At 42.4% G+C, this 13,840-nt stretch overlaps 1 protein-coding gene across 1 annotated transcript in view; it reads left to right on the forward strand.

The window, feature by feature from the left end:
• The first annotated feature begins 2,321 nt into the window (after positions 1-2,321).
• The window catches only part of ZBTB40 (zinc finger and BTB domain containing 40), a 75,443-nt gene continuing 63,924 nt past the window's right edge, over positions 2,322-13,840 (forward strand). Inside the window, exons 1-2 of the mRNA XM_011945531.1 lie at positions 2,322-2,475; positions 3,128-3,410. The gene's annotated coding sequence lies outside the window, so the exon portion shown is untranslated. The remainder of the gene's footprint in view (positions 2,476-3,127; positions 3,411-13,840) is intronic.

Raw genomic sequence — 13,840 nt, forward strand, 5'->3', positions numbered from 1 at the left:
CAGTCATTGATCCATTGACTGTGGGTATGTGTGTGGGGTGTGTTGGGGGATGTCTAAAACAATCCCCTGAGGGAAAGATTCCTTTCCATATTTTCTAAATATTTTATAATAAACATGTATTCACTTTTTAAAATTAAAAAAAATTATAGAAAGCCTCTTTTTTGTCACTGCTGTCCCAATAATTGAGTACACTTGGTGGCCACTTTTCCTTTGCTCTCTCCGTTTAGTCCCCATAGTATTTGAAGTCTTGTTAAGTGGAACAGGAGGGACAGATGGTGCCTGAAAACTTATTCCTTTTGAGACTCCTGAGTTTCAAGGCATCTGCATTGACATACAGCACACTGGCAATGATACTGTGTTTTAAAATCCATTAATTCGATAAATAGTTCTCTTTTTTTTTGAGACGAAGTCTTGCTGTTGTTCCCCAGGCTGGAGTGCAGTGGCGTGATCTCAGCTCACTCCAACCTCTGCCTCCCGGGTTCAAGCGATTCTCCTGCCTCAGTATCCTAAGTAACTGGGATTATAGGCACCTGCCACCATGCCCAGGTAATTTTTCTATTTTCAGTAGAAACGGGGTTTCGCCATGTTGACCAGGCTTGTCTGGAACTCCTGACCTCAGGTGATTCGCCCACCTTGGCCTCCCGAAATGCTGGGATTAGAGGCATGAGCCACCAGGCCCACAGCTCACACCTGTAATCCCATTAACTCGATAAATATTTCTAGAGTACCTACTATGTGCCAAGCACCCTTCTAGGTGTTTGTTTGCTAAATCTAGCAATCCTACGTTCCCACTAAAAGAGAATGTGAGGCTGGTGGAAATGAGGGCTTAGGAGACACAACAGCTGTAGGTGTGGTTCCAGTGACTACAAAAGTGACTGAATATCAGCTACAGTAAATCCGACCCTGAATGTAACAGTGACATGAGTATAATAGTGAAAGTGACTAATTGGACACAAGGGTATGAGGACAACTGTGTACCCTGAAGGGGCCTGTTAAATACTGGCTTGACTGTGTGGCAGAGAAAGTGGCTGCATGACAATGACAGTGAAAACAACAGAAAGGGCAACAGCTGGGCAAACACAGTGCTATTTTGAACAGAACCGTTTGAAGTTTATGGTCATTGACAGTAGCTGCATGTCAGACAGTGACAGTAAATATGATCGACCGGGAGACAGCAACTATGCAAGTGACAGTTCTGCCCAGTAGATTGAATTTATGATGTAAAACGGTGATGGGGTGAGTCAGTCTGCCAGAGACAGCTCTCGGAACGACTGAATATTGACATTGCGAATGGAACAGCTATAACCACAGAGGAAGCTAGACATTGCACTAAGACGGCTGTATTTGGGTGCGTAACTGGCAGGGATAGAAAAAGTGGCTGCATGTCAGTGGCAGGGTGACTGTGTTCAGTGGGCCAGCGCGGAGGTGACTCAGTATGATACTGCTAGATCTGATTTAAATGTTTGTGTAAGGAAGGTGGCAAGGGGACGCTTCAACGAGGAACGCATAGTGTGTGAGAAGGAAAATGAGCAAAAGAAAAGCTAGGGCTAAATCCCCAAGCCCCTAAATCCCAAAATTGGGAGGTGCGAGAGGCAGGATCAAGATGCCTCCAGGCACCTTCAGCCCACCGCACCCCACCGGCGCCAAGCATCTCCCACAAAGAGTGGGACGCTGGGGACGCGGCTCAGGTTGCCTCTCCATCTCGCACGTGAATGTGTTGTTTTGGAAAAACGAAGCCTTTTGTGTTCACTTCCTTGCCATTCTTGGAAACAAAATCCTAACCCTAGTGCTGCCCAAGCGAGAGACTGCGGAGCTCCATTACAACTTTCCCTAGAGCCGGGCACGGTGGCTCACGCCTGTAATCCCAACATTTTGGGAGGCCTAGGCAGTTGGATCATCTGAGCTCAGGAGTTCAAGACCAGCCTGGCCAACATGGTGACATCCGGTCTCTACTAAAAATAGCAGAGAAAAAAAATTAGCCGGGCGTGGTGGCGCGCGCCTGTAATCCCAGCTACTGGGGAGGCTAAGGCAGGAGAATCGCTTGAACCTGGAAGGCGGAGGCTGCAGTGAGGCGAGATCGCGCCATTACACTCGCCTGGGAAACAAGAACGAAACTCCCGTCTCAAAAAAAAAAAAACAACTTTCCTCAGGAAGTGTGGGGAGGGAAGGAGGGCGTGGCCAACATTAGAGGTCAGAGAAGAGCCTAGCAACCGGCCGGCCCCGCGGTCCTAGCATTGGTGGAGAGCGAGCGCGTGACGTATACCCCGCCCCCAGCACGTGACCGCGGCGCGTGGGGCAGGTCGGGCTGCCCCCTCCCCTCTGATACCCATTGCGCGCCGGCCTCAAGATGGCCGCCTTCTGGCGTCTCCGGCGCTGTTGAATGGCGAAAGCTTTATTGTTCCCTTCGGGCAGGAGTGTTCGTGTCCTCTATGGCGCTGTCAATAAAGAACGGCAGTTTGAATCGGTGCTGAACAGGTAACCATAGAAACGGGGCTGGGACTCCGCGTGGAGACCCTTTTTGCAGCGGAGGCCCGGTTGCGTCCTAAGTGAGGGGTGTACACAGACCCTTCCGCGTGGCGAACCCGCGGGACTCTGCCGAGTCACAGCAGCCTCACCTACACCCCGGACGTGTCCCCACCGGGGCGGCCTGCATCCCTAGCGCAGGGTCTGCTGTAGAATGCAGAGGAGAGAGACCGCGGGGACCCACTCAGGGCGCCAGGCCGGGCCTGACACCGCCTGGGGCCTGTTGTCGCCCCGCACCTCCCTCTCGGCACGTCCAGAGGCCTCTTGTCGCAGTCTCACTCCCCCTCCCTTCGGGTCCCTTCGCCGGGCGTCAGCGGACTACGGCCTTGGGCCTCATCCATCCCGCTCTTCTCTCTTCCCCTCTCGGTCTTTGTTTACATTTTCAAATGGTTGGGGGGAAGAATATTTGATGTAATTTGAAAAAGTTCTATGAAATCAAGTCCATAAATGAAGTTTTATTGGAACACGACCATGTTCATTGTTGATGTATTGTCTATGGCTGCTTTCCTGCCAAGAGGGCAGATTTGAGTAGTTGCGCAGCCGTTGCTTGGCTTTAATCGGCTGGCTCACAAAGCCAAAACTATTTCTTTCTGGTCCTTTACAGCAAACGTCTGCTGACGCCTGCCCCAAACACAAGTAGATTGGATCAGTGTTGTCATCCAGCTATTCCTCTCGTCCCTTCTCCTGGAGTGGGAAACGAGTTAAAACTTCGAGATGCACCGAGAGCGCTTTAGTTGACAAACACTCTGGCTTCCCTTCTGGTCTTAGTATTCAGAATTTCTCCTGCTTTGAATAGCAGTGATACCATGCAGCTAGTGCTACAATGAACCAGGTGCTTTATTTATATTCATACAAGTGTTGTTGTACTTTATGACCTCGCTTTATAAGTAAGTATGGTATTTCCATTTTACAAAAGAGGAAGAAGTTGGTTCTGAGTGGTTAAGATATTTATAGGTGTACTAAGTTATAGGGCTGCCAAATTGAGCCCGTCCCTGGGAGCCCCCTGCCTGATGGCACTGGTCAAACTGTTTGGATTTTATTCTTTCATGTCTTTTCTACCTGGAATTGTTGGCTCTTCCCTGGAATTGTACCCAGATCTTTGTATGGTTAATGGAGATTTAATTACAATCTCAAAGTGCATTTTTTTTTTCTACTTAGCTAAATCATCAAACTTCTGCCCCTCCTTTCTAATATAAACACTTTTCTTCTATGTCAGTAGTCCCCAAACTTGGCTATTCATCAGTGATTTAACAAACAGTTTCAGAACACCGCATGCATGTACGCATGCATTCATTAATCAGTTAGTGTTTGTTGAACACTTACTGTGTACCAGAGACGTTTCGAATTCCTGTAAATACAGTGGTGAACAAGACAAACACGATTTCTGCCCTTCCATGGAATTTAAATTCTGTATGGGGCTTGGACAAGTGGTATACAAGTAGACAAATATAATTTCAAATACAGCTGTAATAGCATCATCATAGTAAAATTAGTAGTTGCTATTTATTGAGTGATTATTTTGTGCCAGGTACTGTGCTAAGTGCTTTATTTATATGGACTATCATTTAATCCTCACACTAATACTATGACATAAGTAGTACTAGTATTACCATTTTACACATAGAGGAAACAAACTCACGGAGAAGAGATGTTCGAGGTTACATAGCTAATGCATTCAGCTGGGAGCTGAAGCTAATCTGATCACACTCGCCACCCTGTATTGTTTCATCTGTTTATTGTCTTTCCTAGTAGTTTAGGAGGTCCTTAAGGGCGGGGACCACACCTTACCTGTTGTATCCTCAGCTGCTAGCCAGTACCCATAACCTGGTGTTTGCAGGTAAATACTAAGTAAACAAATCCAGGTCATTCATTGAACAAGTTTTTCTTTTCTTTATTTTTTTGAGATGGAGTCTCACTCTGTTGCCCAGTCTGGAGTGCAGTGGCGCAATCTCGGCTCACTGCAACCTCTGCTTCCCAGGTTCAAGTGATTCTCCTGCCTCAACATCCTGAATAGCTGGGACTACAGGCATATGCCACCACGCCCAGCTAATTTTTTTTGTATTTTTAGTAGAGATGGGGTTTCACCATGTTGGTCTTGAACTCTTAACCTCAAATGATCTGCCCGCCTTGGCCTCCCAAAGTGCTGGGATTATAGGCGTGAGCTACCGCGCCCAACCTCAAACAAATATTTTAGTGTCTCCGTGTACCAAGCACCACTGTCTAGGTCCTGTGATTACCAGAGTGAGCAAGATGGACCTGGGGCTCTGTTCTGGAAGCTAAAGCCTAGTGTCAAGACAGGAAAGAAATAACAAAGTTATTCCAAATTATGGCAACGCTCTAAAGGAAATAAAACAGCGCCGAGAGAGACACTAAACTGGGAGACTCACTTTTTCTCTGGGTGGTCGGGGAAAACCTGTGTTAAGAAAGGTAGTTTAAGCTGAAACTTGTTGAGTGACAAGGAACTAGGCTGGCAAGAAGGGGAAAGGGAGAGACGAAGCTGGGAGGAAGAACTTTTCAGCAGGTTCGGAGACTAAGGTGGGTAACAACTTGAGATGTTGGAGAACTCAAAGGGAGTCACTGTGCTGTGGTTCACTGCTGTGCTCAGTCCGTGGCCCTGAACCCAGCTACTACAGAGAGAACTGCATGCCCAAGGGCAAGTTACAGATTAGTTACCTCATCTGGCAAATGTGAATGATGGTGCCTCCTCAAAGGGTTGTGCAGATTAAATAAGAGAGACTGTATTCATAGCTATGGTATTTTCTTTTTGTTGTTGTTACACATATTGCTGAATAACTAAATTTAGCTCCAAATGGAAACTTTATAAAGTGCTAATAACAAAAATCCAGAAATACATTACAGACAAAATTAAGAATGGGGGATCCATTTAAAAATAGAAGCCCACTACTTTTTATCTCCGGAAAGAGGGGAGCAGATCTTGTTTTTTCTTAGTGTTTCTGCTTGGAGAAGAACTTCTCCAAATGGCATCTAATTTTTTTAAAGCCAAATTGTACAGCTGTCTATGCAGAACACTTTTCAGCATTTTAGTGTTTTAAGTTGGAAACTACTTGTGTTCCTCCATCAAAGGTGTATTTATTCTCTTAAGGCATTCTAAACAAATGTTAGACTTCTTTTAGTTGGTGGCAATTTAAAAATTTGTTTGCAAATGATTTCAAGTTTCCTCCAAAAGTTTTCAAAATAATGTCACATACCCTAAAACAGTATGGCATGCTTTGAAGCAAATGGCAGGCTTTTTGAATAAGTGAAAAATAGGATAATGTTTGGGTTCATAAACGTAAGAAATCAGAAGCAATAATAAATCAAGGGAACTATGTAAGAAGAACAGCATGGCAAGTGTCACTCTAAACTCTCCCCGGTAACCATATTGCACATGTCATCAGAAGACACAATCCAGCCCTGCAAACGTAGCAAAGAACTGGACAGAGAGTGGCATGTTAGTACAGTGTTAAACAGCACGCCTGAATTAAATTGCTGTTTTAGGTTTGGGTGGGACCTTTGCATCTAAAGTATTACAGTTTTACTCTGTGATTTGCATCTGTTGGGTTCCAATAAAGAGCAGGTGCTAACACTAGCTTTGAAGGATAATATGAAACTGCAAGAAGAGCCAGGGCATACCAATTTGTTTTTCAATCTATTTTATTTCAGTTCAAAGCATCATTGCAGACAGGCAGTCTAGGAAAATGAGCCACACTTTGGCAATACTCACCTGCTTTTGGAGATTGAGGAAGACTGAGTATAACCCAGGTGTGGCTTGTTTTCTTGGACTATCTGTCCGCAATGATGTTTTGAACTGAAATAAAATAGATTGAAAAACAAATTGGTATGCCCTGTTGCCTCATACTGAGTATTTACATTACCCTTCTGGAGTACTGCCTGAACCAGCACCTTGGGGGAAGGCAGTGACCCCTCAGCCTCTTTCAACTCTTCAGCAGAGTGAGCTCTTTGATTTTCACAAGGAAATTAAATTGGGATATGTGGTTTTCTGGATCTCCAATAGTCTGCCTTCCAAAGCCATCATCTGGATAATGTGGAGAAAACAAGCTACTAACCACATAGAGGAAATAATTAAATACTAAGGGCATTGAAATTCAGAGATGAGATTGTCACTTTCTGTAAGTCTTGCAGAGAGTGCAGTATTTCATTTGCAGAGAGCATACAGTTTTGAGACTCTGGCAGCCCTCAAGAGAGAGAAGGATAAGGAAAGAAAGCCAGCTTTCCTTACATTTCCCTAATGTTGTTATTTAACTCCAAATCCTCAAAATTATGATGCCACGTATTTCATTTCCTCACATAAATGTATTATACTGATCCATGTAAGTCAGAGATTGTTAATTTCAGGGTAAATGGTTGAATTTGAAGAGACCCATGAATCCTTTGAAGTTGCCTGCAAATTTGTGTGAATGTCATTTTTTTCTGGGGAGAGAGCCAGTTACTTTAATCTGATCTCAGAAAGGCCCTTGACCCTTTAAAAGGTACAGAGCCATTTAAATCACATGTTAACACCATCTAACTGAAGGCATGATGAGAATCTCCCCTGAAACCAGGTGCTGTTTCACTGCTCTGTAACCTTAACCTCAGAGTTTAAGTCTTATCAGTCTTTGTTTTCTGTCTAAAGTGGTCAAGCATAGTTGAATGTTTGTGTAATGTAGGTATCTACCCAATGAACTGCTTCATAAATGCCTTAGAGATGGTTGTTAATTTACGTGAGACCAGTGAGATGTGGACCTATTGTCTAGGCAACCTCGTTAGCAGATATCATAACGTTTCTACTGATAGAGGAAAGGAAGAGGTGGTGGAATTCCACTACTTTGTTTATAGGCATCGGCTGGTTACAGGTGGAGTCAGTTCCTCAGACTCAGGAAAGTTGGGTTAAAAGGGAAAGAAGGCTGGGCACAGTGGCTCACACCTGTAATCCCAGCACTTTGGGAGGCTGAGGCAGGAGGATCACTTATGCGAGCCCAGGAGTTGAGGCTGCAGTGAGCTATGAGCAGACCACTGCATTCCAGTTGAGACCCCCCCCTTTTTTTTTTTAAAGGAAAGAAGAAGAGGGGAGGGGATAGACTTGAGGAAGCAGAGGAGTAAAGAAAGATAGGCTGTTTCCCTGCATTTGTCCAGAAGAGTCCCCTCCCTTTATATCTGTGAAAAGAAAGAGCTTCTATATTGAGACAAAACCTATCTGAGAACTTAAATAATACTGGGACCTTTGAAAAAGTCAATTCATAAATGTAATTTCTGGTTTTATTAGTACCCAAAGGGAAACAAAAACAAGAAAATATCTTTACCTTAGGTTATTCTGTAAAACTGGTACCTCAATAGAAAACTCCTATAGGCCAGAGTTTGGCTCATAGAGTGTTTAAAAAGTAGTTACTTCCATTTAAACATTAGAGATTGTCTGTCTAACTGACCCCTGGAGGCGTTTGCATGAGTGACCTCTGCTGCAGGCACTAGCGTGGTTCTGGAACAGGACCAAACAATAGAGGATGCTTTATGAAAGAAAGGGGCCAGGAAGGATGAGGAAATTAGAAACAAAGGATTATAACTGTAAATAATAGCTTTTGAGGCTCCAAATATTGATATTTGTTGGTTAATATTCGTTAGTTAGTGTTAGCTATAGTGGGGTTATTTTTAGTGTTAAAGGTGAACAATAGGTGATTCTATTTCTTATTTTGGGAAAATACTGTAAGAGGTAATCTAACCTGCTAGTTCATCCTGTTTCTCAGCTTTCTAGGACTGGGGCCTGACCACTGAGTCTTCCTGAGTTTGCTTTCTTGACTCCTTTTGCTCCTTGTCCCCATTAGCTCCGGAAGATGGTCTTCAGGGCATTGGCAGCAGTGAGTTTGCCATCTTTCTTCCACCTGGTACTTCTTCCTGGTTCTTAGGGTCAGTGGAAGGCACCACAGAGTTGCCAAAGGCAGAAACCTGGGAATGGTGCCATGATCTTCTCTCTCAGCACATATTTAGTTAGGCTACAAGACTGTTGATTTCTTCTACCCTTTCTCTTCCTTTGGTTAAAGCTGCTGTAATCTCTTGTCCTGGATTATGAAACAGCCTTCTAGTTGGTCAGCAGCTTTCAGCTTCGCTGCTTTCCAATCTGTTTGGTACACTGTTACCAGTGGTCTTTATAAAGCACAGATCAGAATATGTGATTCCCTTGCTTTAAAACTCTTGGATGGCCTGCCTGCCCTTAGGATGGCCCAGCAAGTGCTACCCTCCAACTCTGGCTGTGCCTGTATCTCAAGCCTCATCTCTGAGCAGCCCCTCCTCCCACAACTCACCTTGTATTGAGTACAAGTTGAAATCTCTCAGCGGCCACAGGACTTCATCCTTTCTGGGGCCAGTGGGTCACATTCCAAGGCTTCAAGTCTGCTCCTTCTCCCTGAATTTCCCTGGTGGTGGCATCAACCAGGCCAGTAGCAATGCCATTATCTACACTGACCTTTATATTACTGAAAGCTGTTTGGGTTTTCTGTTACTCCATTTGTCCTTAGAATATATGCTATTTGAGATGTGCAGTCAGATATTGTCTTAAAGTCACTTGATGTAATTATCTTCTGTGTAGTTGTATCACCAGCTTCATAAACAGGCTCTTTTTCTTGAATACTTTTTTAAAAATTAATTTATTTTGAGACTGGGTTAGGAAACTGGCTAATTTTTATATTTTTTGGTAGAGATGGGGTTTCTTCATGTTGCCCAGGCTGGTCTTGAACTCCTGGCCTTAAGCAATCCACCTGCCTCGGCCCCCCAAAGTGCTGGGATTACAAGTGTGAGCCACTGCGCCAGGCCGTCATTTGTTTTAAACTTTAAGGATTGCTATTAAAAATTAAGTTCCTTTTTACCAAGAAGTTTTTATTTCATACCTAAGCCCTTCTTCTCTGTTTCTCCTGTCTTGCTAACAAAGTAGGCTGTTAAAGTTTTGGGGTTTTGCCAATCTGTCAGGTAAGAAATAATATTTCAGTGTAGCTTAAATTTGTTTTTTCTTTTTATGAGATAAAGGATATATCATGTCTGTGATACAAATTGCAAATATATTTTTCCAGTTGTCATATGCTTGACTTTGTATATATTGTTTTATTGCTATCCAAGTTTTGTATCTTTATATAGTCGTGTTTATCAGTCTTACCATGTATTGCTTTGGATTTGCAGTCATAGTTAGGAAATTCGCACCACTCTCAATTTATGGAGAATCCAGTTATATTTTCTATTAGTACATGTATAGCTTATGGTTTCACTTTTCAAAAAACATTTAAGACTCTCTATTTTCTTCTAATACATGTATGGCTTATGGTTCCACTTTTTAAAAAACATTTAAGAGTCTGATCCATTTGAAATTTATCTTAGTATTTGGTTTGAGGAAGGATCTGATTTTATCTTTATCTCAATGGCCAGTCAGTTGTCTCAACAGTACTTATTAAAAACTTTTTTCGGCCGGGCGCGGTGGCTCAAGCCTGTAATCCCAGCACTTTGGGAGGCCGAGACGGGCAGATCACGAGGTCAGGAGATTGAGCCCATCCTGGCTAACACGGTGAAACCCCGTCTCTACTAAAAAATACAAAAAACTAGCCGGGCGAGGTGGCGGGCGCCTATAGTCCCAGCTACTCGGGAGGCTGAGGCAGGAGAATGGCATGAACCCGGGAGGCGGAGCTTGCAGTGAGCTGAGATCCGGCCACTGCACTCCAGCCTGGAGTTTCATATTGCTCTTTTTCAGGGTTTTCCTGGTTGTTTTTGCTTGTTTATTCTGGCATATGAACTTAATATATCAATTTGGTTTCAAGAGGAGATGACTTGATGGTATTTTTATTAGGATTGTGTTACATTTTATAACATCTTTACAATATTGACTCTCCAATCCAAGATCATGCATGGTCTGTCTTTTCATTTGCTCAAAGCTACTTTGGTGATTTTTCAGGAGTGTTACATGTTTTTCCTTACAAAAAATCTGTATGCTTCTTTCGGTTTATTAGACCTTAACATTAAAAAATAATAATTCTGTTTAGAATCCCTCTGGAAGATCCTGGAGAAGTTTTACACACCCACATATTCTAAACATTTTGCATGTGACTTCAGATGGTTCCTGGATACCTCCCGCTTAAAGCTCATCCTATTATATTGTTCCCTAAATCCCCTTTTGTCCGCCTTCATCTCTTTCTCACTCTCACCTCTTAGCACTGTGTCCTGCCTACAGTTCAGTCAGAACATATTTGCTGAATGGACGAATAAAGTAGTGAGGGGAGAATGAAGGTGGGTGAAAGAGTGAGAGCCTGTCAGACTCTATTTGGAAAGGTTGTCCTTATTGTACTTCTAAGTCTGCAGTCATTGATTCACTGGGTCATAGTACTTGGTTCTCCTCTTTCCTCCATTCCAAAAAATTTTTTAAAGTTCTTGTGAACTTTTAAATTTTCATAATATTAAAATATAGTAATTCATATCTTAACATTATATAATGTTTCACATCATGTTGATAATAGTTACCATTTATTGAACACATTCAAAATACCAGGCAGTGTACCAGGTATTTTACGGTATTGTTTCATGTAACCCTCACAACAACTAAGCAATAGGTATTATTACTGCCTTTTCTAAAAATTATTAAGAAAATTTGCAAATATAAAAGTGAGAGTAGCATTATGAGCTCCCATATACATGTTAACTTCATTTTACACTTGAGAAAACAGGTTTTGAAAGGTTAAGTAACTCAAGTTTACAAAGCTAAAGTCAGATTTAGAACCCAACTCTTTATAGCTCCTTATTAAAAATTGTTTTTCAAATTTTAGGCTCTAACTGACCAGGGAAGAGCAGAAGCAAAGGAGAGAGTCAAGAGCCACTCTTCAAACTAGTTTAGTATTATCGAAGACTCTAATAGTAGTCTTCCCATCTACAAATTCACACTCAGATACTTCCGTCTCTACTGACGGCAGACAGTAAGCCCTCCCATCTTTCCCCCTTTACTGCTTCTCATGTGCTCTGCTCACTCTGTCTTCTGTTTCTCTAGTTGTATTACTACACTCTGATATTGGTTGGTTTTTCAAAGGCTTGCCACTGTTTTGCATACTTACCTCCTAGTATGATGTCATGAACATAGTGGGAACCAATACATTTAAATTAAATAACAGTGAAACTTGCTCTTACTCATTTTGCCTATAAGTTTGGTGTGGTACTGTTACTTTTGAATGTTGCTCTGAAGGCCTGGCAGTCATTAAATTTGACCACCCTAGACACAAGCTGCTCATTCAGTTGGTACTCTGCTGTCACCTCTCCTCAGTTGTAGTCAGGTTAAAACCAGAGGGAGACTTGCTAAGGTCAAAGTCCAAGACAGCAGAATAATTGGCCCCTAGAGTTCTGGGGGTGTTTTTTTCTTTTCTTCCTGGGCAGTAAAATGTTGAGGATGAAATTTTCATATATTCCTTTGAACATTTTTGAGCAAATACTATGGAATCCCATAGGCTCTTTCCCAACATTAGCAGCAATAGAGAAGTCATCCTCTTTTGCATTTTTTTGTTAGCTCCTTAAGTTAACCCTCTTGTCATACTCCCTGGTGATGGAGGGAAATAGAGAGATGAAAATACTTCCCACTTCTTCAAAGACAAAAGAAAAAGCTTGTAACACTAGGAGGAGACGAGAAAGGAGTTGATCTGTGAAATGTACACAGAGGGTACTGAAGGCTGAGTGATCTGAGTAGTGGGATAGGACAGTGTTGCTGGAAGTTGGGGGTCTGTAGTCTCTTCAGTGCTCTGGTACTTAACTACAAAAGTGTGAGAAAAGAAGGATTTAAGATGAAAGTGGTCTCTTCTTCCCAGCTGTGCCATAAGCTCCTTGAGAGCAGGGATTATGCTGAATTTCTTCTCTGTGTAGTGCCAAGCCTCAGTTAAGGGCATTTGGCTGAGCTCAGTGACAATCTGCTGGATTGACAAGCACATTTTGTTCGCTGATAGGGCTAGGACACAGCCTTGGGGCCACACTGGGGCCACATGGACTCCCACATCCTTCGCTGCCCTGTTACCAAGGTACACGGCCTTGAACAGAGAAATGAGACTCTTCCTGTTACCTATGGCTTAGATATGCATTCTAATTGGAATGCAAAGAAGACGACATTTTGGAAAAGGGAAGAAGAATGAGTTTGGGAGGTTAACAATAATAGCTAACTTGAACAAGTAGGAAGTGGCAGGGAGAGTTGCGGTATGTGTGTGCAGTGTCTCACATACACAGAATAAGTAGGCTCTACATCCCCATTATTTGTTCTTATTTAAAAACCACTACATTTACAGGGTATCCTTGTAATGCCTCTGAACAGAGAAGTTATCAAAAAAGTAGGAGAAAGAGTCTAAGGTTAAGAACTTCACCGCTTTTTACATTTTAAAGTTTGGGCAGTATCACTCAGTGGTCAAAGTTTCGGCTCTAGAGTCGGACAGCGTGAGTTCACTGACTGACTCTACCACTCACGGGCTTTGTGATTTGGAGCAGGTCATTTAATCTCTCTAGGCCTCCACTTCCTCAGTTGAAAGTGGGGTTAATAATAGTGACTATCTCACTGGCTTTGCAAAAATTATTTAAGGTCCCCAATGTAAAGTGCTTGACACAATACCTGAGATATAATAAATGCTTGATAAATGTTAGCTATTATTGTTAACCTCCCAAACTCACTCATTCTTCTTCCCTTTTCCAAAATGTCGTCTTATTTGCGTTCCACTTAGAATATATATCTAAGCCATGGGTAACAGGAAGAGTCTCATTTCTGTCATTAATGAACTGGAGGATCTTAAAACACTTTACATTTCAAGGCTATGGTTTCCTCATCTATGAAATGTGGGAATTGGGCCAGGTGATTTCAAAGTCCTTTGCATCTTCTAATTTTTAATGAGTTTAAGGTTTTGTATGAAATCTCTGATTATAGCCCAGCACTCTTGTTATGAGAAGTCGGACTCTCCCCACTTTCTGTCTTTCCTAGCTGAGTCTCATTCCAGACCAGCTGTATGAAATGAGCAATGTAGTTGTCTGTAAATTCCTTTCTTTTTAAAAAAATTCTTTTAAAAAAAATTTGACATATATATAGAAGATACATAAGTAACTTGAAAGCGATGAAGCAGAATGACAAAAAGCAAATACTTGGATAGGTGTATTTTTATGCTTCCTTTTCCAAAGGTAATAACACCTAACATTTAGTGACTGTTAACAATGTTACAGGAACTGTCCTTTATGTGTATTGACTCATTTACATGTGGTAGCTTATTCATACAACTACCTCATGAAATAAGCACTAATATTATTCCCATTTTACATAAGAGAAAACTAAGGCCAAGAGAGT

This window comes from Colobus angolensis, unplaced genomic scaffold (genome assembly GCF_000951035.1).
Source record: "Colobus angolensis palliatus isolate OR3802 unplaced genomic scaffold, Cang.pa_1.0 Scaffold240, whole genome shotgun sequence".
NCBI classification, from domain to species: Eukaryota; Metazoa; Chordata; class Mammalia; order Primates; family Cercopithecidae; genus Colobus; species Colobus angolensis.